Source organism: Panthera pardus, unplaced genomic scaffold (genome assembly GCF_024362965.1).
Source record: "Panthera pardus isolate Hobbes unplaced genomic scaffold, ASM2436296v1 HiC_scaffold_27, whole genome shotgun sequence".
Classification (NCBI taxonomy): Eukaryota; Metazoa; Chordata; class Mammalia; order Carnivora; family Felidae; genus Panthera; species Panthera pardus.
This window is the reverse complement of record NW_026526843.1, coordinates 11,181,798-11,187,291: the sequence shown is the minus strand read 5'-3', so window position 1 is coordinate 11,187,291 and position 5,494 is coordinate 11,181,798. Positions and strand designations below refer to the sequence as shown.

The window sequence follows — 5,494 nt, the reverse complement described above, 5'->3', positions numbered from 1 at the left end:
GCTGATCCCAAGGGCACCCTCGCAGACTCTGCTTCCCAGGAACACAACCTGCAACAGCTCCAACTTCGCTATTTGGAAGCTTCTGAGGCCAGAGAGCAGCTTCAAATTGAAAGAGACTCAAGTTCTGATTTTTATCCGACTGAGCTCTTTAATCCCTAAGATTGAGATTGTTCATTAAAAACTATACATGACTGAAAAAGTGATGGAATCTGCCAGAGATTCTGTACAAGAGCAAGAAGGGAGAACTTATGGAATGGATTTGAAAGTCACTTGTGACAGGGGCGCCTGGGTGGCTCAGTCAGTTGAGCCACCGATTCTTGATTTCGGCTCAAGTCATGATCCCAGGGTTGTGGGATCAAGCCCCTGCTTAATATTCTCTCTCTCTCCCTCTGCCCCTCTCCCCTGCCTGTGTGTTCTCTCTCTCTCTCTCTCTCTGAAAAATAAATTAAGAAGAAAGAAAGTCAATTGCGACAAATTACTTTCATAATTTCACCCCACTGAGTCCAGCCTGGTTAATAAGCTAGTTATATAAATTTCATACCACAGTTTTCCTGGTGTCAGAGCTTCGTTCTCCCCTAGTATCCAGTTTGGGATGTGATTGCTGTTACCTCTAAATCTGTCTGTCTCCTAGGAGGCCATACAGTGATCCCAGTGATGCTTCCAGTGGATTGCCACTCATTTGGATGAACTTTCACAGGGTTTGTTGGTTAGTTCATTTGTTTCTCCTCAATGGTGGGAACTCTTTATTCTGTGAACCCATTTTTGATTTGGGGGTATATTTAAAAGTGACCCAACCAAACCACTGAATCAGGTAGGTAATAATGTCCTCAGCCCAAGATATTTTTTATTTTATTTATTTTTTATTTTTTTAATGTTTATTTATTTTTGAAGGAGAGAGAGACAGAGTGTGAGTGGGGGAGGGGCAGAGAGCACGAGACACAGAATCTGAAGCAGGCTCCAGGCTCTGAGCTGTCAGCACAGAGCTTGATGTGGGGCTCAAACTCACAGACCACAAGATCATGACCTGAGCCACAGCTGGACGCTTAACCGACTGAGCCACCCAGGCACCCCTATTTTAAAGTAAAGTTATAAGAAAAATGTCTTCATTTAGCTGGATGACTGCCTCTACAAGCAAAAAGAATTCTGGACATATTTTGAGCAATGGCAGGATCTTTAGGATGAAGTGAATATTTGTATATGTCTAAGTTCTGCTATGTTTATTTTCTGGGCGTCATGTATCTTGAATTGTCGATTGCACTACTATTTGTAGATAACTCATGAAGGCTCTGAAGATGAGAGGGGATCCCCTGGTGCTGGGTACTGGCAGTGATGCCAGAAGAAGAATAGCAAAGTATTCAAGGCAAAGAGCCTCACACCAGGTTCTATATCGGGTAGCCTCTGTTAGTTACGAAATTGCCAAAACCAGACATTCGGAAAACTGTTATACTTATGCTATTGGAACACATAAAATATCACCCCGTTCCCACCCCCATCACATATACTTGTATTTCAAAATACAGAAAAACTTCATAGAAAGCACAACTGACATTTGATTCACTAATTAACAAAATGGGATTTAGGCTGGAAATCATTTTTAGCAAGCGTAGAGCATAAGCCTCGGCAAACCAGCTGCCTTGTGCTCTGAGGGCCAGAAGGAGTGGGAAGAATTTGATGAGCTGACAGCTGGTTGCTTTCGCCAGTCTTTCCCATAGAGGACCTAGAAGATCTAAACATGACCCATCTTATTATGGCCTTCAAATATCAGCCCAATATATACACAAGTTAAAAACATATACAAGCATGCACCTCTACCCTGACTACATAAAGTTTACATTAGGGTGGATCCAATAGCTGAGATCGAGGGTATGCATCTACTAGAAAAAGAAAATAGGCATGGGGGAAAGAAGACAGTACAAATTTTTAATATCTCAGTCTTAGTTTGGAGCTTGGGGTATGAAAACTCTGACATCACAATAAGAAAAATCAATACAGAGGCAGCAAGATGGACACGGGATTCTGGAACAAGTGCAGAAAAGGACAGTCGGTTCAGCAACAAACAGAAGAAGCTACTGAAGCAGCTGAAATTTGCAGCATGCCTGGAAAAAAAGGTGGATATGAGCAAAGTAAATTTGGAGGTTATAAAGCCTTGGGTAACAAAACGAGTAATAGAAATCCGTGGGTTTGAGGATGATGTTGTGATTGAGTTTATATTCAATGAGCTGGAAGTGAAGAATCCAGTCTCAAAAATAATGCAAATCAACCTGACTGGGCTTTTGAATGGAAAAAATGCCAGAGAATTTATGGGAGAACTGTGGCCCCAGCTTTTAAGTGCACGAGAAAACATTGCTGGAATCCCTTCTGCTTCTCTAGAACTGAAGAAAGAAGAAATAAAACAGAGACAAATTAAAGAAGAAAAGTTGGCATCTTTGAAAACGCAAGATGAATACAAGGATAAGAGGGTTAAGGAAGAAAAAGAAAGCAGCAGAGAAAAAAAGGGAGAGGTCTGGAAGCCCAAGAAGATGCAAATTCAGGTGTCCTTCCCCTAGAAGATGAGTTTCCCCTGTCAGGAGAGAAAGAAAGCGCAGTTATTCTCAGTGTCCCCACCACAGAACCAAGAGCCAGAGTCCTTCCTCTGCTCCAGAAAAGAAAGAAAAAACTCCAGAGCTCCCAGAACCATCAGTGAAAGTAAAAGGACCTTCAGTACAAGAGGCCATTTCTACTAGTGACATCCTGAAAGTTCCCAAACCTGAACCTGTACCAGAGTCTAAAGAATCTTCTCTGGAGAAAAACTCCAAAAAAGAAAGAGAAGGAGAAACCTGACCAAGATCTCAGTCACATTCAAAATCAAGATCCCAGACACCGTCTGCTCTCCTTCTCATACTCAACCTAGACGGTGTCATAGATCCCGATCAGGATCAAACTCACCTCGAAGGTGGCCATCTCCTCGAAGAAGAACTCCACCAAGAGGAATGCCGCCTCCACCCAGGTATAGGAGGGGTAGATCTCCAGTGAGGCGAAGGCGTTCGTTCATCAGCATTCTTGTCTGGAAGTAGTTCATCATACTCTTCATCTGGTTTCTGGTCACCGCCAAAGAATGCTCCTGAGAGGACATCCAGCCCCCCTCAAAAAAGTGGTAGGCTATCTCCTTCAGCAAGTCCTCTGAGGGGAAGGCATAGGCCATCACCTCCAGCAACTCCACCGCCTAAAACTCATCATTCCCAAACACCTCAGCAGTCAAACCGTACAAGAAAAAGTCCCGGTTCTGTCTCTCCAGGGAGAACTTCAGCGACAAAACACAAAGGTACCAAGAAAAAAGACTCCCCTTCAGCAGCACCTAAGCCTAGAAAAGTAGAGTTACCTGAATTGGAAGAAAATAAAGGTGGCAAAATAGCTGTAGCAGATTCTGTGCAGCAGAAACATCAGTACAGATGACAGAACCAGCAGTATTCATCTGATTCTCGTTCCTCTTCTTCCTCAGAAGATGAGTGACCCAAGAGGGCCCATGTGAAGAATAGTGAGGTAGGCAGGTGGTGGAGACATTCCCCTTCTGGGAGTACCTCTCCATCACCTTGAAAGCACCAGAAAGAGACTTCTCCTCGTGGTAGATGGAGGGGGAGCCCCTTCCCACCATCCACCAGAAGGCTCCGTTCTCCTTCTCCTGCCCCTCCTCTTCATAGACGCAGGTCTCCCACGCTGCCACCTCGACGAAGGACTCCTTTTCTCCACCCACCCCCCCCAGCATCGGCACTCACCTTCCCCAAGAAGATACTCTCCTCCAGTACAGCAGAGATACTCTCCTTCTCTGCCTCCAAAGGGAAAAATGGCTTCTCCCCCTCCCCTCTTAAATGCAGGAAATTGCCATCTTCACCACCAAACTGTCAGGTCTCCCATTCTCCACCTCCCAAAGAAGCTCCCCAGTCACCAAGAGACAGTCACCTTCATTATCATAAAAGCATAGGAAAGTGTCTTCCCTGAGCTAATCTACCTCGGAGCCCCAGTCACCACAACCAAACAAACGGCATTCGTCCTCACCATGGCCTTGAGCTCCTCAGACTTCCTCAAGTCCTCCACCCATTCAAAGAGGAGCATCATCATCAGCCCAAAGAAGGCAGTCCCCGTCTCCACATATGAGGCCCATTAGCGTCTCCAGAACTCTGAAAAACCAAAAAGACAAAAAAGGCTCCCTCACCAAGTCCTCAGTCTGTAAGGAAGGTCTCACCCTCCTGATTTGTCTCAAGATCTCCCGAGCCAGCAGTTAAAAAACCCCAGCACCTCAGTCTCCTGTCCAGTCTCAGTCACCCTCTACCAACTGGTCACCAGCAGTACCGGTCAAAAAGGCTAAAAGCCCAACACCAAGCCCATCTCTGGCGAGGAACTCGGACCCCGAAGGAGGTGGAAAGAAAAAGAAGAAAAAGAGGGACAAGAAACACAAGAAGGATAAGCACAAGAAGCACAAAACACAGGAAGGAAAAGGCCGTGGCCTCAGCCACTGCGGCTGCGGCTGCTGTAACCCCTGCAGCCATTGCTGCTCCCACAACCACAACAGCACAGCAGGAATCAGAGGCAGAGCCTGAGCCTAAGAAGGAGACCAAAAGTGAGCCCAAAGACAACCTCGACGACTTAGAAAACCGCCTGCGCGAAAAGGTGCTAGGTCGATGCGGAAGGCTCAAGTGTCCCCACAGTCTTAGGTGGGAATGTGTGTCACGATGTACATTTTATTCGGTTTGTATGCAATTCAGTTTCAAAATTGCTAGAGTGTGTTTGAGCTTTAAACTATATACATTTGTTGTAATAATTGCTAGATTGAAGTTCACTGTATAAAAAAAGGGCACGGATTTACACTGTGGAAAGTGTCCACAGTGTGTTAGTGACATTCTTTCGTTGACAGCTGACATAAATTCATTTACAGTGAAATATTTTAGCCAAAAAAAAAAATCCCCTTTTTTAAAAATGGGGTTTAAATATTGTTGGCATCCTTATGGTTAAAGGCCTTGGCTATTCCCAGAGGTTTTTCTTTCTTTTCATTTTTTTTCTTTATTTTTTCTTATTTGAATCTTAGCACCCATTTAAGTTATAATGCTTCCAACCTTATATGGTTTGCAGGCTAGCCCAGACCACTGTTGAACTACCACAGAAGTATAAACTATTTTAATGCCACAATCTTTCCTGTTGCCTGTGGAGTCCCCGGTGAAATGAATCCGGATTTGAGCTCTAGGATGAGACAGAAAATGAAAGCATGTTGTTTGCCAGGACACTGTGGGTTTATATGGATGTGTTACAAGTTGGTTTGGAACACTGCAATTTCATTCTCTTCTGTTGTGGGTTTTTTTTGTAAAGGCAATTAACTAGTTCCAGGAAGGATCCTTCAGTTATATAAAAGTTTGTTTTATGAAATGTCACAGCTCCATTCATAATTTTGTCTTGTTCTTCCAACTGGTATATACAACTTTCAGAGCTCTCATATTTGGAAGGCTGGAAGGGCCCAGACTTTGAA

General features: G+C 44.3%; 1 pseudogene; it reads left to right on the top strand.

The window, feature by feature from the left end:
- Positions 1-2,024: 2,024 nt before the first annotated feature.
- Positions 2,025-4,688, top strand: LOC109250480 (serine/arginine repetitive matrix protein 1-like; annotated as a pseudogene).
- Positions 4,689-5,494: the final 806 nt, after the last annotated feature.